The sequence below is a fragment of the Muntiacus reevesi genome, chromosome 1, assembly GCF_963930625.1.
Source record: "Muntiacus reevesi chromosome 1, mMunRee1.1, whole genome shotgun sequence".
Lineage (NCBI taxonomy): Eukaryota > Metazoa > Chordata > Mammalia > Artiodactyla > Cervidae > Muntiacus > Muntiacus reevesi.
The window spans coordinates 14731161-14749834 of record NC_089249.1 but is presented as its reverse complement, the minus strand read 5'-3'; the positions used below and the strand labels follow the sequence as shown (position 1 = coordinate 14749834).

The following is an 18674-nucleotide window of genomic DNA, read 5'->3' as shown; positions in this document are numbered from 1 at the left end:
CCTATCAGTATAGATACTAGGAAATGATGGTGACAAACTTGTTCAAGATTATCAGAACCATTAACTCTGGTTCTGAATGGCCAGCGTTATCGTGAAATTGTTTTTGAAGCTGGCAGATGTGGACATACAGAATGCCTCATTTTTTGCTACAGATATTCTTTTCCTATCCAGTGACATATCTCTGTATTTTAAGTCTTTCCCCTTTTGTGTGATTCAGCTCAAGGATATATTCAATGTTTTAAAATATATTTCACTTCCCTAAATGTAAGAAAATAGTGAATTATTTTTAATCCATTACCTCATAAATTATTCAATGCCCTAAAACCCAACTTGCATTCTCTGTATAAAATTAATCAATATATTATGCATCTAATTTTCAGGAAATGATAATGTAGCTGCCATATTTATTGGGTAATAAATTAAGCTTCAGATATATTACTAAATGTTTAAAAATACCCTTTATAAAGACTTATCAGATGGCCATTTTCTAAACCTTCAATTAAGTTATAATGCCTGTCTTTATCTACATGCTCCCTTCATCCCACAAATGATTATTCTATGATACAAAGCCTGGAGACTAAAGACTGCACAGGTAAAAACAGCATTATCAATGGGTCCTTCCCATGTGTCAGATTCCACGTGCCAGACATTCCACATGCACCAGTGCGATTTCTCCCAACAGTTCTGAGGAAATAGCTTCAGAGAGCCAGGTAATGAACAAATATGCAAGTCCAACAAGTGAGACCAACATTGAAACCCCACCCAGCTGACACCAAAACCACATTCCACATTCCAATTCACCGCTCTGCCTCTCAATAGGAAGACGTTAAAGTGAAAAACACTTCCTGTGACAAACCTACGCGGTGGCTTCCCCTGGAGCGGGCGCTGCCTCCACACCACTCTTGGCAAAAGCTTTGAGCCTCAGCCCCGTCTCACAACCTGCCTGTGTAACTGCACCAGGCATTTGCTCCTGCGAGTCTACCATTTCCTTTAATCCTTGTCACAATCCTGAAAAACGGGGATTTGTTGCTGCTGCTGTTGTTCAGTCGATCAGTCATTTCAGCTCTTTGCGACCCCATGGGCAGTAGCCCACTTGTCAGATCCTCTGTCCACAGGATCTCCCAGGCAAGGATCCAAGAGTGGGCTGCCATTTCCTTCTCCAGGGAATCTTCCCGACCCTGGGACTGAACTCACCTTTCCTGCATTGGCAGGCAGATTCTTTACTATTGAGCCACCCAGGAAGCCCAAAATGAGCATTAGTCACATTTAAAAATGAAACACTCAGACTCTGAAAGGTGGGGTACTGCACCCCAGGTTACTCGACCAAGTTTAGAGCCAGAATTCAAACCAAAGGCTGCTGAACAATAGAAACTAATTTAATACTGCAAAGCAACCATGTTGTTCTGCTGTTGTTGTTGTTCTTAAGTCACCCAGTCATGTCTGACTCTTTGCAACCCCATGGACTGCAGCACGCCAGACCTCCCTGTCCCTCACCGTCTCTCAAAGTTTGCCCAAGTTCATGTCATTGCTTCAGAGATGCCATCTAGTCATCTCATCCTCTGACGCCCTCTTCTCCTTCTGTCCTCAATCTTTCCCAGCATCAGAGACTTTTCCAAAGAGTCAGCTATTTGCATCAGATGACCAAAATACTGGAATTTCAGCTCTAGCATCAATCCTTCCAATAAGTATTCAGGGTTGATTTCCCTTAAGATTCACTGGGTTGATACTCCAATAAAAATTTGTATGTGTGTGTGATTCCAGCTCCTGCTTCATAAACTGTGAGCCCATGCTAATTTGTATCAGAGAAACACCTCTATCTCCCAAGCTGGATCTCTCTGATTCTATCATCCCATTTATAAGAGGGAACCAAGGCGGCAGAGGGGTCTTAGTCAATGTTTCATTTGCATTAGACCTAAGCCTCTATGCTGTCAGGGGCAAGCAATCTTTTACAACTTGTTAAATGGCTACATAGTTATGTATTGAAGTATTCTCAGTAGAAAACCTCTCCAGATCAGCAGTTATATTAGACTGTATTCATCTGAACAACCAGGTCCAAATCAAAGTTAAATAAAAAAATAGTGGCTGGTCTAAACCAAATCTCCTTGTGGACAGAGAGGGCTAAGCCACTCTGGCTGCCTGAGAGCCAAGTGCTGCCCTGTCCTGTTCAAGAGGACGGCAGCCTTTCAGCTACGGTGATGTGGTCCTGCCCTGACTGCACTGGCTGTTGCCTTCAGAAAAAGAAATGGTTCATCAAGCAGCAATAAACATTCCTGGGAAGAGGAAGATCTAGAGACGTTAAGCATCTAAAAAAAATACCCCTTTGGTGTGAAGACCAGCTTCTTTCGAAAGAGCATTTCTTGTTGATGAAAAGTGGACATTATCTCAGGGCAGTTCAAAACAACTGGGGTGATAAATTTATCTGACGGCTAAGCAACTTAGCAAGAAACCTCAGCCTTCAGAATTCTAATACCTGGGAAGACTCACAAGTCTGGGATAACGCCTTGGCTGTCCGAACACCTGGGCTGCCCCGCCCGTGCACCATCGTAAAGAATCGCTGTACTTGTTTCCCCTCACAGAGTGTATTTTGAAAGATCCTGTTGTCAACCGGCCTTAGTAATACTTACTGACAATTTTCCTAGACATACAAGTGCCAAAGACATACAAAGCCCCTGAAGCATGGGATGATTCCCACAGGGAATGTGTAGAATGTGAATCAAAGGCAAATAAACCTTATGTTTTGCTAACCTACAGCCTGTGCAGCCTCACTGCAGGCACATGCAATGCAGATTTCTGTTCAGTTTCTAAAGTGATGAAAATAGCCTGTGGTCGGACCAGGGCACCCCCTTACCACGGAGCCCTTGAAGGAGGGCTGATCTTCATGGAGGGCTTGATCATTTTTCTTTCCTGGTCAGTATAGCTTTAGGGCAAGGGCAGTGACTATTGTGCAGCTGTGATTGCTGACAGATCACAAGATTTGTTCCCCAAAGCAGGGAAGGATGTGGGGAGGGAGAGCAGGACAGAAAGCCATGTAAACCCTGGCTTGACGAGAAAGCAGCCACTGGTGGAGCCTAGAAAGCCATAGGACGTGGCCATCATGGCTCTATTTTCTGCCAGCACTAAAGACAGAGAATGAGATGACTTCACCCTGGTGTCTTTGCTTAGAAAAGAGAGACTGAAGATTGAATTAGTCCATGCTGGGAACGACAAAGTAAAAAGGAAGCCGATTCACAGGAGATGAGCCGGAAGAGGTCAAACTGCTCTGCCTCTTTTGACAGTACTGCTCAGGAGTTCACTGGTCCAAATATCTCCACACATTTGGCCCATAATCCTGCTACCTTAGACAAGGAGCAAGTCAACATACATCGACCAGCAGAAATCTCCTACGGAGTAATGGAAATAAAAACAAAAATAAACAAGTGGGACCTAATTAAACTTAAAAGCTTTTGCACAGCAAAGGAAACTACAAACAAGGTGAAAAGACAACCCTCAGAATGGGAGAAAATAGTAGCAAAGGAAACAACTGACAAAGAATTAATTTCCAAAATATACAAACAGCTCGTACAAATCAATACCACAGAAACAAACAACCCAATCAAAAAGTGGGAGAAAGACCTAAATGGACATTTCTCCAAAGAAGACATACAGATGGCTAACAAACACATGAAAAGATGCTCAACATCGCTCATTATTAGAGAAATGCAAATCAAAATTACAATGAGACACCACCTCACACCGGTCAGAATGGCCATCATCAAAAAGTCTACAGACAATAAATGCTGGAGAGGGTGTGAAGAAAAGGGAACCCTCTTGCATTGTTGGTGGCAATGTAAATTGATACAATCGCTATGGAAGACTGTTTGGAGATTCCTTTAAAAAACTAGGAATAAATCCACCATATGACCCAGCAATCCCACTACTACCCTAATGAAACCAAAATTGAAAAAGACACATGTACCCCAGTGTTCATTGCAGTGCTATTTACAATAGCTAGAACATGGAAGCAAACTAAATGTCCATTAAGCTGAATGGATAAAGAAGCTGTGGTACATATGACCCAGCAATCCCACTTCTGGGCATACACACCCAGGAAACCAGATCTGAAAGAGACACGTGCACCCCAATGTTCATCGCAGCACTGTTTATAATAGCCAGGACATGGAAGCAACCTAGATGCCCATCAGCAGACGAATGGATAAGGAAGCTGTGGTACATATACATCATGGAATATTACTCGGCCATTAAAAAGAATTCATTTGAATCAGTTCTAATGAGATGGATGAAACTGGAGCCCATTATACAGAGTGAAGTAAGCCAGAAAGATAAAGATCATTACAGTATATTAACACATATATATGGAATTTAGAAAGATGGTAACGATAACCCTATATGCAAAACAGAAAAAGAGACACAGAAGTACAGAACAGACTTTTGAACTCTGTGGGAGAAGGTGAGGGTGGGATGTTTTGAAAGAACAGCATGTATATTATCTATGGTGAAACAGATCACCAGCCCGGGTGAGATGTATGAGACGAGTGCTTGGGCCTGGTGCACTAGGAAGACCCAGAGGAGTCGGGTGGAGAGGGAGGTGGGAGGGGGGATCGGGATGGGGAATACGTGTAACTCTATGGCTGATTCATGTCAATGTATGACAAAACCCACTGAAATGCTGTGAAGTAATTAGCCTCCAACTAATAAAAAAAAATTTAAAAAAAAAAAAAAAAGAAGAAGCTGTGGTACATATATTCAATGGAATATTACTCAGTCATAAAAAGGAACACATTTGAGTCAGTTCTGATGAGGTGGACGAACCTAGAGCCTATTATACAGAGTGAAATAAGTCAGAAAGAGAAATATATATATCATATACTAATGCATATATACAGAATCTAGAAATATGGCACTGATGAATTTATCTGCAGGGCAGCAATGGAGAAACAGACATAGAGAACAGACTTATGGACGTAGGGGGAAAGAAGGAGGGAGAAGGTGAGATGTATAGAGAGAGCAACATGAAAATTTACAATACCATATGTGAAACAGACAGTCAATGGGAATTTGCTATATGACTCAGGGAACTCAAGCAGGAGCTATGTAACAATCTGGAAGGGTGGGATGGGGAGGGAGATGGGAGGGAGGGGACATGGGTGTATTGTGAATCAGCTGATTCTTGTTGATGTCTGACAGAAACAACAAAATTCTGTAAAGCAAAATTATCCTTCAATTAAAAAATAAACTAATTAAAAAAAGAAAAAGAAACTGGAAGTTTCAGGGTAGTGGTCCACTTCTAAATAACAATTCTGAGACACAGTTCAGGAGTCAACGCCCAGGTGCCTACAAGCAGAGACTGAAGACGGGAAATGTGAATGAAGGCCTTCAGGGACAAGAATCCCCCTGAATTTACCACAAAGGGGAAGAAACCTTGAGAATAAGGCTTCTACCAAGAGAACCAAAACACAGGGGTATAGGAGGGAAGGGACCACGTACCATAAACCAAACTGCCTAAAAACAAAAAGGGGAAGGCAACTTTCACCAATTTCCCTCCCTTTTTCTCCTGCCCCAGCCCCAATTTCACCACGATGGAGGCTGACGTCAATAAGGGGGAAGGAAAACCTGCACAAATTATTAACACCAAGCAGTTGACAGCTGGAACAACTGTGTGGCCTATCCAGACAAAATCTGCTTTTGCAGGGAAGCTGTGCGGGACCCTCCCCTCCCCGCACACTGCAGTGCAGCGGCAAGGACTCGGAGCAACAGCCTCCTTTGCCACCTGGCTCCCCGTTCGGTTCCACCAGAGAGACACAAAATGCAGGAAAGGGGAAAGGACTGCCCTTTCCGGCTCCGCGTGCTGCTCCTGCCTGCAGCAGCCCAGGAGCTGGCTGATGGGACCAGCCTCGTTAACACTCTTTTTCTGGTCATCACAGCTCAAGTGGGCAGGCCATGGATACTATGGCCTCCAGCTGTGGTTCCTGCTGGATTACAAAATTCAGATGTGACACCGGCCTGGCAGCGCCCTCTCCCCAGAAGTTAGCATCCCAGGCCCAGAGAACCCCCTCCTCTTCCAGCTCTTAGATTCTGGCAACCCCAACCTTTTTCCTTTGTCACCCCTTCCCTAGGAGTGGCAGCCACTTCCTGACATGATGCTCCCTATTATCTCAGTCTTCCTTTCTCACATCCTCAATCTTCCATGACCTGCTTAATCAATTCCTAAGGGTAAATTCTCAGCTAATGTGGTTTCCTTTACCCTAAGTTGACACTAACTGATACATTACTTGGTAGCAAGACTGAGGTTTATCTTGCACTCCCGGGACTGAATGTGTCTCACCGAAGTATTTAAAGGATGTGTTTTTTCCTGTTTATCAGGTCTAATCGCTATAATGTCATCAATGTACTGGACCAGTATGATGTGCTAAGGTGTCAATAACATCAAGATATTGCAGAATACAGAATGAGCAGCAAGACTACAATGGTATACTGTTGACCTTACCAGGTAAAAGCAAACTGCTTCTGTAATCCTTGCAAACTGATTCAGAGATAAAGCATTTGACAAATGTTGCATAACAGAAGCTAGGGACTATGTTGATTGTTTTCAGTAAAGACACCATACGTTCAACAGCAGCTGAAGTTGGAATCATCATTTCATTAAACTTACAAGAATCCAAAGTCACTCTCTAAAATAAATCTGCCTTCTGCACAGGCCAAACAGACAAGGTAAAAGGAGATATGAGAAGTGTCTTCATGTTTTCATTTTTCCACATCTTTGGTAGGGGCACTAATTTCTGCAACTCCAGGAATTCAGTGTTCCTGTTTGTATATTATTCTGGTACAGAAGGGAAATTCCATGGGCTTCTACTTGATCCTTCCTACCATGACAACCAATGTGGGAATTCTTTCAGTTTCCAAATACATCTACTCTGATTATGAACTCACAAACAAAGGAAATGAGCAGAGCCTGGGATCTGCAGACTATTGGACTCACCACAGTTTTCAGGTTAGCCAAAATTCCATTGCTTCCCTGACCACTGTAAGCCCACACATGGACTGATGGCCCAGAGTGGCATTTTGCATCCTCAGGCATTAATATCAACCAGAGCCAGTGCCTAGAAATCTCGAGAAGGTTCAGGTACTTCCTTCTGTCCTGGGCACAGGTGCTCTAATGAATGAACACAACTCGGAGAAGACATGAAAGAATCTCTACCATGAATGTATGTAGCCATGTTTAAAATTCCCTCAAGGAAATGTGGCCTTGATCACTTTGAATCTGACTTGAGTCTGGAAACTGGGTTAAGAAGCCATGCCTTTCCATTGTGATGATCTCAGTTCAAGTTTCTGGCTCACACACCAGAAGTCTTCCTCTTACAAAATACATAAAGGGAGAAAAGGAACCTTGAGGCTATGCTTCTCATTTATCCCCAGGGAGAGTGTGATCAACTAGCTATTCTCAAAATTCCTTCCAAGATGAAACAATGTGCCTCTTCATCCTACTGCCCATGATGGTGAGTATGCCTATCTTGTCTTGGGTGATTGAGTTCTTCATTTTTTTTTCATTGGAGTATAGTTGCTTTGGGGCTTCCCAGGTGGCTCAGGGGTAAAGAATCTGCCTGCCAATGCCAGAGTCACAAGAGACATGGATTTGATCCCTAGGTTGGAAAGATCCCCTGGAAGAGGAAATGGTAACCCAATCCAGTATTCTTGCCTGGGAAATCCCATGGACAGAGAAGCCAAGGGGGCTACAAAGAGTCGGACACGACTGAGCGACTTCGTATGCATGCACACATAGTTTCTTTACAATGTTGTCCTAGTTTCTGCTGTATCCTGATGTGAATCAGCTGTAAGTACACATATATCCCCTCCCTCTTGACTGGGTGGTTGAGTTCCTGACCTCTGCCTCTCTGGGATCCCGTCCCCTCAAGGAAACAAAGAACCCATCTCCAGGGCAGCATCTCCCACTGTCACAGCCACGTTACAGAAAATGACCCCCCTGAACACTCCCTTCACTATGTGTTCCTCAATTTGCTCAGTGCCTTGGGGAAGGGGGTCTCCTCTGCAGTGGGGAGCAGCTCACACTTGAAAAATCCACACCAGCATTCCTATCTCTGCAAACCTTTGTATTCCCTCCTCCCCATCACACCAGGAAAGTTCTGACATACTCCTCCCCTGGTTAGAGTGTAAACTCCTTCAGTTAAAGTTCATCAACCAAGTTGACTAAAGAGTCCCAGCCATGCAACTGAATTATTAAGTCTAGAATCTGTTAAATAATAAATTCAGTCTCCTTATACACTCCTTCCTCCTTGGTCTCACACCCTTAGAAGCCATTTCCACACATGTTCCTGAGGATTGTAGTAAAAGAAACTTACAAAATCCTGCAATTACTTAGCAGTATAAGCTCTTTCCTCCCAGGCCAGATTTTGTGCTTGTCTGTGGGAGCACCCTGAGATCTGATCTACTTTGGGGCCCAATAACAAGGGTTGGTTGCAGCAGGTCCTGAGGAAGACAACCACCCCCTAACAAGGCAACCACCCAGGCGAGGGGACCCAACTCCATGCCTCCTACCTAGCTGGTCTACCCCATTCTCAAAGGCCCTGGTAGGAAAACAGAAAGTTTCTGGCTGGCAAAGATTGGGAGAGCAAGTCAGTTCTTCATTAGCTCCACCTTAATTCTAATGTACACCAATCTACTGCTCGAGAGAGAGGAAATGGGAAATAAAAGAGGCTACAACAGCTGTCTCTAATCTAACCAGGGACTAAATGCCCACAGGCTACTCCCGGAAATGTGGAACTGAGTCTAAAACAGCTAACAGAAAGCCCTGCCAACTAACACAGTTCTAATGCCTTAATATCACGACAAGTGCAGCAAGTTGAGAAAGTCACACACACACCCCCGATTTCTGACCGCCACAACTAAGTGAAGAAGAGGGGTGAGTATGGAGAAGCAGGTAGGCTGGCATTTTTATTCAGTGGTGTAGGCAACCACATATTTGAATAATTTTAAGGGTCTGGAAAGGCCATGATTTAAATATAGTTTGATTTTACCTGGTGGCAAAAGTTACAAATTCAAATTCTCTATTATTTGTCAGGTGTGCCTCAGTGTCAATGACAGGAAAGGCATATGAGAAAGGGGGCCAGGCCCCAAGGAAACGACTGGAACTAAGACCTGGGTTGCACTGTCCATTTTAGAGTCATGCCCAGGATGCATATTCGAAGAAGACATACTTCTCAGGTCCAAAGAGTAAAGGAACAAAATGGTACTAAAGGACTTAGATTAATTGTAGCAAGTAGTTTCCTCCATTTTCAAATCCCATGAACCAATACGCTACAGAATAAACTTATGTGATAAACCTGCTTTTTCCAGAAGCATGACTAAAAGCCTACTGTTATATTGCTTTCTCTGGTTTCAAGACAGGGTCTTATTTCTGAGCATATACAGTATTTGAAGTGGGCTGCCCTAGTAGCTCAGATGGTAAAGAATCTGCCAGTAATGCAGGATACCTGGGTTCAATCCCTGGGTTGGGAAGATCCCCTGGAGAAGGGAATGGCTACTCACTCCAGTAATCTTGCCTGGAGAATCCCATGGACAGAGCCTTGACAGACTACAGTCCGTGGAGTGGCAAAGAGTTGGACATGACTGAGCCACTAATACACACACCCAGCATTTGAAAATTTGTGGAAAGTGACATCATATTTGAGAAAAAAATGTAGCAGCACAATATTACTTAAACAAAAGGTCACATCCCATCTTAAGGGGAAAAAAACTTTTAAACCATAGGAAACACTTCCTAAGAACCATGGAACACATATTAATCATTTTGGACTAGGTTTATAAAAATACACTGGGCATTTAATTATCACTGGGTCTCTTTTTGTTAGCAAAGACTTAGTTTCTTTTATCAAAGGACAGGTGTACAAGGAGAAAGAAAAGGTTAAAGTCACCCACTGAGTTTCACCATAAGCTCCTGCAGTTAGGTCACCCACGCCCAAGCTCTGACTCACATTCTCAGCCACTGCATCAATAAAAACGTTTGGAGAGTCAAGCATGACTGAGGGCAGACCACTAGTCTATCATCTCCCCTACTCTGGGGATTGCTGAAAAGCTAAATTCACAGTTGATAGTTTAAAAATGACACACCCTTGCAGAGTGGTACAGTGTTTAGTGATTTCTGCCTCACCAAAGTTGCCCCGATTTGAGGCCATGTGAGAAAAAGAAAAAAAAAAAAAAAAGCAACCGTTAGTTTCAAAACTACTTTCTTACATCTAAGTTTCCACCAAATACTTCTAGCCCACTTCCAGTGAAACCAGCATGGTTCTTTCCTAACCATTCTCAGATTGACTGTCTATACTGATCAAGATTTGCTAGTCACTACACACTCATCTGCTTCCTACTAGCTTTGCACACCTTCTCGAAATGAACCAGAGACACTGACTTTCTCTCTAACTATAAATAAGCTCAGACTGCTTTTAAGTCAAGGTTCCAGAAGTTGAGCTGCCTTCCAGCCAGCTCCATGTCTGTGGTTGCTCTTCGGGGTTGGCTGGTTTTCCTCTGCCTGTTCTTTCTTCATTAATGTATTTTGTGCATTGTTGTTTAGTCACTAAGTCAAGTCTGACTATTTACGACCCCGTGGACTGTAGCCCACCAGGCTCCTCTGTCCATGGGATTTCTCAGGCAAGAATACTGGAGTGGGTTGCCATTCCCTCCTTCAGGGAAATCTTCCCCACGCCCCAACCCAGGGATGTTCGAACCTGCATCTTCTGCATTGACAGGCAGATTCTTTACCACTGAGCCTCCAGGGAAGCCCATTTTGTGCATATATCTATATAAAACTAAATAGCCACACCAAACACCTAAACCCTTTCATCAGTTGATACCACCATGTGAAGTCACTCAGTCATGTATGACTCTTTTCAACCCCATGAACTGTAGCCTGCCAGGCTCCTCCATCCATGGGATTTTCCAGGCAGGAATACTGGAGTGAGTTGCCATTTCCTTCTCCAGGGGATTGAACCCAAGTCACCCACACTGCAAGCAGATTCTTTACTGTCTGAGGCACCAGAGAAGCCCCTTCTTATTCCACTATGATGTCCATTTATCAACGATCATGTAGAGACCTTATTCTGAATTACTACGGCAAATACAAACCACTACTTTTTTTTCTTTCTCAGTAGCACTTGGTAATAAAAATATTTTCGTCACTATATTTGCTTAGTTTCTGGGTTGCATAAAATAGCTGTCCTGAGGGACCAACAGAAGGGTTTCAGAGGTAAAATAATGAACCCACGGCATGGATACATTAGGCGCATTCACCAGAACAAACACAGATGATAAATATCAGGCAGCCGCCAGCCACTCCAATTAATATCTCCTCAAGCATGGTGGCTACAGTTACCTTAAAATTCAGAAAGTTCTCATTTGCCAAGCTTTCCAGAACAACATAGTTTCATGGCAAAGAAATTATTTATTTTTCATTTATTCATCAAGAAAAGTGTTCTAAATATAGCGTTATTCTTATTAACGATGGTCTAAGAAGTAGAAAACAGTCTGCAATCTTTTCTTTTTCCCTAGTTGCAGTGTAACAAAAGAGGCCAAGCTTGTGATTTGTAAACAGTACAATTTCAATATGAAAACCTCCGGGGATCATTTGTGTAGTTCCAATGATCTAGTTTTAGTTACCATTCATGATTGACTTTTGGAATAAGCTTATTAATTGACAGTGTTTCCTTCTACCCACTCTACAGTCCTCCAAATAAAGTGCAATCATTTAATTTTCTCTGTAAGAGGTTTTTACGATGACTCCTACTTTTCAGGGAAATTCAAATCAATTCCACCAAGCATTCAATTACATATGATTTTGGACAGAATTAATGTTTTATCACTGACTGTTTGGGCCTATGTGTAATCTCATTCATGTCTTCACAATCTCAAAACTCCTTAGGACAGTAGTTAGCTTTCAGTCTCTCTCCTGGGTTGGACCCCTTAGCCAATGTTGGTCCCTTTCTTTCTTCCAGAATGCATAATATTACCAGAGAACTTCAGTAACATTCGCTCTTCGAGTGGGGTTTAATGGGTCAAAAATTAACTTGCAATTTCCCTACCCCTCTCCTGCTCTCCTTCTAAGCAGCACACAGCGTTGCATTATTTCAATATTGGCTGTAGAAGTATCCTTTGCTACAAGGCAGGCAGGAATGTTCTCTCCTCCTTAAGGAACCTTATTTTCCCCTGATGTATCACTTTTCTCAAAACCTAGGGAATAAGCAGCTAGTTTTCCCTTGTCCCAGTGTCTCCAAACGGGAGATGGAGCCAGAATACTTCCAACTTTCCCCAAAGCACTCGTTCAGCTGAGATCAATTTTATTTTCACTCCAAAATTCTCCTCTTGGCATCACAACCTTGCCATAACAGACCCCGGATGCACTGAAGATTTTGGCCTGGACTCAAAGGTTTTCTTTCTCACCATCATTATCTTGGACAATTTTAAATCCCATGAAAACCATTCAGTCGACCTCTTGCTTCACATTTTGCTAACTTCCTCTACCCCAGAAATTTTTACTGCTCTTCTAATAACTTACTCCCATGGGTGCTCCATGGAGCTTAGTTCCTGCAACTATTTCACCTCTCATATTTTAGAGCAGACAACTCCACTCCCTGGGGGGAAAACAATCTTCCTTTGATCTCCCATTCCCCCCCGCCCAATCCCAAAGAAGCCTCCAGTCCACCCACCCTCTCGGCTCTACCCTTTCTCAGCCCCTCAGTGCTTCCCCTCCCCCTCTGTCTAGCAAGTGCCTTGTAGTCAAACATTTCTGCAATACTTGCTGGTCACCAATCCCTCTCTATCCCTGAATGAACACTCCCAATTGCTTCTCTGCCTGTTCCTTCCTATTCCACAGAGTCCTACCGAGGAAAATCTACTCATGTGTTGATGGACAACCAATGGGAATGTGAGATTTCTAACCACAGCGAGGCCCTTGATGCACTTTTCCCATCAGTGATTCATGATAGAGGCACTGCCAAATCTTTTCAACAACCCTTAAACCACCTAGTAATTCTAGCTACAATTTATGAGGGAGGGGACAACACATAATACCAAGTATTATGCTAGGATACCAAGTATACTGTCAATAACCATCGTAACCCTTAAGAGGTTACTTAGCTTCTCTGTGTCCCATCTCCCCATTTGTAAAATGAAAAAGCACTGCTGTCTTCATCACATTATCAGGGGTAGTGAGTGAGATGATGTACTTCAAGTACTAGAATTCACTCTATGGTATGCAGTTCTCAATAAAGATAAGCTATTAAAATGATTTTAATATTTAATTTTGAGAATGATGATGATAATGATGCAGGTGGCTACTCTGAACAGTTAATATTATCCCAATGTTATGATGGCACTAGTAGTAACAAATTCACCTGCCAATGCGGGATACACAGTTTCAATCCCTGGGTTGGGAAGATCCCCTGGAGAAGGAAATGACAACCTGCTCCAGTATTCTTGCCTGGAAAATTCCATGGACAAAGGAGCCAGTCGATGGGGTCACCAAGCGTCAGACATACCTGAGCACGCATGCACAGTAAAGGGTGGACAGAAGTTTAAACTCAGGTCTCTCTGCTTCCAAAATGCAGGTTTTTTTCAATGCTAAATATGCTCCTACCCCCAGAAAATGGGTAATATTTTTGAGTAGTAAGTAAGCTACCTCACCCTCAGAGAACAGCCTTGCATGCCACTTCACAGAGGAGAAACAAGGTTATCAGATCTTTAATTAGGAGAGGGCTCAGCTGACACAGATATATTAGACATGGGAAATTTATAAAGGATTCCAAGGAAACTCAAGACCAGAGATATGTAATTTAAGCTTTTTAAAAAAGCAGAGGTTTGATGCATTTTATGGTAACTTATTCCAAGATATTTTTCTCTATACCTGCTACCTTCCATAACAATAAAACTGCTTTGTCAGAAAAATCTTAATGAAATATCACCTTACAAGTTTTAAGTGAAAGAAGTATTTGAAAAACCTTGTTTAAATTGACAGGCTATGATCTTTTATTTTCAAAGGCAAACATTAAATTTGATTCAACTTGTTTAATACTGTTTCTTATCCAAAATATATTTGTAAAACATATATACACACACACACACACTGAAAATTAAGGGGTGGGATGAATTGAGAGACTGGGATCGACATATATACACTACCATGTATAAAATAGATAACTTGCTTGCTTGCTTGCTAAGTCGCTTCAGTTGTGTCCGACCCTGTGCAACCCCATAGACGGCAGCCCACCAGGCTCCCCTGTCCCTGGGATTCTCAAGGCAAGAACACTGGAGTGGGTTGTCATTTCCTTCTCCAATGTGTGAAAGTGAAAAGTGAAAGTGAAGTCGCTCAGTCGTGTCCGACTCTTAGCGACCCCATGGACTGCAGCCTACCAGGCTCCCCCGTCCAGGGGTTTTTCCAGGCAAGAGTACTGGAGTGGGTCGCCACTGCCTTCTCTGAAAATAGATAACTACCAAGAACCTATTATATAGCACAGAGAACTCGACTTGATGGACTGTGGTAACCTAAATGGGAAGGAAATCCTAAAAAGAGGGGATATATGTATGCATATGGCTGATTCACTTTGCTATACAGCAGAAAGTGACAGAGCAGTATAAAGCAACTATACTCTAATAAAAATTAGATCAAAAGATTATTTTGAAATAATATGAAAGTTGACCTACATGGAGCACCTGCTTTTTCTCTGCCTGCCCCGTGATAATTCTCTCCCATTCTGGTAACAGCATCCCAATTTTTCTTTGGTGTTGGAAGCACGGCTCTCCCACTATTTAAGGTTAGGAGAGGCTAACGACACTGATTGGCTCCAGCAGCCGGCACGTGACCCAGGTCTGGCCAATGAGAAACCCACGTCCCCCGGGCCCACGGACTGGTTCAGAGAGAGGCACCTGACCCCATGTCCTCGCCAGGGAGAGCCTAGCGCTATGACTTGATCAAACTTCAGGGAAAGACAAGCTCTTTTTTTCATGGGAATTAAGCCAATGAGATAAAAACTGGCCATCTCCATCACCACTGAGGAAAAGCTGCCTCAGAATGGAGCCAAACACAGGAAAGCAAAGATGAAAGAGTTTCTTCCTGTCATTCGATCACCTGGATCAAGCTGTGACTAAGGCTGAACCCCTGGAGCTTTTCCGTTACACGTGCCAATAAATTCCTTTATGTTTGTTTGTTTAGGCCAGTTTAAGCTGGGCTTCTGCCATTTCCAACCAAAAATATCCCAACACAACCTATCTGTGCCAAATAGCTAAGATAATTCGCTGAAATAAAATAAAAGCATGGTTGATTTTGCAGGTTTGCGAAAACAGTCGAATGTCATCAAGTTGAATTCACTTCTATTTTGTTCTGCATGTGAGTGTTCTGTGGTTTAATTTTGACAAGAGGGAGTGAGAAAAACAAAGTCTCACTCCCTGATATACATGTAGGTCTGTCTTATGATGATTAAATTTCTATATATCTTCACTCATGCTTTCTTCCTTATCTCAAGTTGGTAAGGTGAACCTTCTATGTTTTTAATCCTGCATGTTCTAGAATCTACACCCATCAATTATTCTCTCCCTCACACAGATAACCCCTCCCCAAACCACCCTCAGCTTTTCTCACTCTACTGGTTCCTATACGTTCACCTATTGGTGCACCCTCTGTCTCTTCTGTAAAAATAAATAGAGAAATAAAATCAGACTTCAGTATATAAAATCACCCATACACATAATCAGGCAGAAATAATCACAAAGAAATGGAAGAAAATAATGTAAAATATTAATGCTGATTGTCTCTTGTCTCTCATGGTAGAATAATAGCTGATTTTTTTTTTCTTTTTTATTTTTTAAAATGCTTTTCTGTGGTTTACAAATCCCCTTAGTATTTATTTTATAACAGAAATATATTTCTTAAAATATGTTTCCTCTTTAAGCTACCACATTTTTCCATCCCTTACTGCCTAATATTGTAAAACAAAAGACCAGGCATCACTTCCTCACTCCTAGTTCACTGCCACTCTGACTCTACTGGTACTCACTCCACTCAACTGAAACCACATCCCCCAGTGACCAGCACAGCCATCACGTTGCATCCAATGGCTTCTCTTCTCTCTTTAGCTCATGTGACCTCTTTGGGTCATCAGCCATTCCTTCCCTTGGCTCGAGTTTGAAACCGCAGAGCTATCATTTCACCTCAGGTTTTCCTTTCCTTTTCTTCCCTATTCAGTCGTTCAACAGGTCTTATCAATGACATTTCCAGGTGCGCCCTGAATGCACCGTCACCTGTGCTCCAGTCTGCTGCCTGACCCTCTCGTGGCCTCAGCCCCTCACTGCTGTGCCCCCACCCTTCCCCATCTCACACAGCCCACCGCCCTGGGAGTCATCACCCTAACGCCCAAACACAGTCATGGAAGTCCCCACCTTAAAATTCTGAATGGCTCTTGAATGCATATAAAAATCAAGTGCCATGACCAGCCGGCCACCAAAGGCCTTCCCCGAGCTGGTTCCGGCCCACCAGCCTCATCTTCCTCTTGTCTGAGCCTGCACCACAGGCTCCGGGAACACTGGCTGACTTTCCAGAAGAGCATGAGGCTCTCTGGCATCCACGGGCCTCTGTTTGTGTTCTCTCCCCTCCCCTGCCACTCTTCCCCTCCTCACACGGACTCCTGTTCACCCTTCAGGACCCAGACTAGCATTACATTTTGATTATTTTAATAATTAGCACTTATTACACTGTAGTTTGGTCCCCAGTAGGTACTGATCTGCTCTAAGGCAAAAATATCGTTTTATTTATTATATCCTGGTTTCTTGCCTATAGAAAGCAGGCAAATAATAGTAAAAGGGAGATACTGTAAAAATCCCAAACTGTCCCTAGAACATTGATTATATATTAAAGGAGCAATTATAATGATTCTGACTTATAAAAACAATCACAACCCCCCTCAAAAGACTTTTATGTGGTCTCTATAATATACTGGGTGCCCTATTTGAAGTTCTGTACTCTCAGCATCCATGACAAGGGTCTGGCCACTTCTTTTAATTTGGGATCAGTCTCTTTAGATGACAAACAAAAATAAAAAATTTAAATTTTCATAATAAAAGTTTAAATTGTCTTAATTTCTTGGTTTCCTCCGTCATTCATGACACCCTCTAATGTTACAGTCAAGATTTATAAATCTACAGCTTCTGCTTTAAAAAAAAAATGCTTTGAATATACCTTTTGTGCAAGGAAAAAAATACTATACTTTCTTTAACTTTTTCCAATTAAATCTACCAATTTATTTTTAAAGGGTCACTTATTGAATAAAATTATATCTTTTTAGTTAAAGAACGTATGAGGTACACAAAGTCACAGGACATTTAAATCTAGTGAATTCAAGATTTTCAAAAGTAGTTAAGGGACTTTCCTGGTGGCTCAGTGGTAAAGAATCTGTCTGCCAATGCAGGAGACACGTGTTTGATCCCTGATCTGGGAAGATCCCACATGCCACAGGATAGCTAAGCCCGTGGACCACAACTGTTCAGCCTGTGCGCTAGAGCCTGGGAGCTGCAACTACTGAGCCCCTGTGTTGCAAGTTCTAAAGCCCACATCTCCTAGAGCCTGTACTCTGCAACAAGAGAAGCCACCACAAAGAGAAGCCCGCGCACTGCGACCAGAGAGTAGGCCCCGCTTGGCACATCTAGGGAAGAGCCGGAGCATCAGCGAAGACCTGGCACAGTCAAAGAGAAAAAATAAATAAACAATTTAAAAGTAATTAGAGTTAAATGGCATCTCATGTCCTGGAGACGTTAATGTTGACAAGAACATCCACAAAGCCATCACTAAATCTTCTTAGAAATTTCCATACCTTTAAAAGAAAGAAGAAGTCACAACATCAATCTCTCCTTAAAGAAAAATGATGAGATTCATTCGTTACACACTAGCTATGTCCCCAACATGATACTATGAACGAGAGGGAACTTCTCTCAATTCCCAATGGAAAAAAATCCAAACTGCTATAAGAGTTCAGAAGAGGGAGATACCACAACTAACAGAGAGATCAGGGATGTTCTTCTCATAAAGGATAAGACATAGGCCAAGAAGAATAGACAGGATGTTTACAGACAGAATTCACCATTCCAGGCAGAGGGAAGAGCAAAAAAAATCAAGGAGCCAAGACGGAAATCAGGAAGTCGGTCTGAGACCCTGAGTGTGGTCTCAGAGCGCCCAGCTCCCCGCTGGGTCCTTGACCTTGTCACTCCCTGACTGCAGGGCTTCCTTCTCCTAAAGGCTGGAACCTAAAGGGCCTTTTCCTCTTTGCAAAGGATTCTGGACTCAATCCAAGGGCAATGGAGACTAATCTAAAATTGGGAGCAGAGATCCTAAAAGGGCAGGGGATTAACCTGGCACCAATGTACAGAAAAGGAAGGGAGAGCCTGAAGGAGAGATGGAGGCACTTCCATAGCAGGAACACGTAAGGATGCTGAACGCACTGTTGCTAGATGCTTTGGTAATAAATCCAACCACTGCAACCAGGAGACTGAAGTATTCTACACTGCTTCCTTTGTACCTCAAGTTCCATATAAAAAGCTTATTTAATCCCCCCAAAACTTTACAGCCCTAATCTAATCTTCTCTGGATTCCTTTTTGCTAATATATATATATATAAATGCCTGACTTTGCT

At 42.7% G+C, this 18674-nt stretch overlaps 1 protein-coding gene across 1 annotated transcript in view; it reads right to left on the bottom strand.

The window, feature by feature from the left end:
- C1H12orf75 (chromosome 1 C12orf75 homolog) overlaps positions 1 to 18674 on the bottom strand; it is a 46525-nt gene that overhangs the window by 9685 nt on the left and 18166 nt on the right. The gene's annotated exons all lie outside the window — the stretch shown is intronic.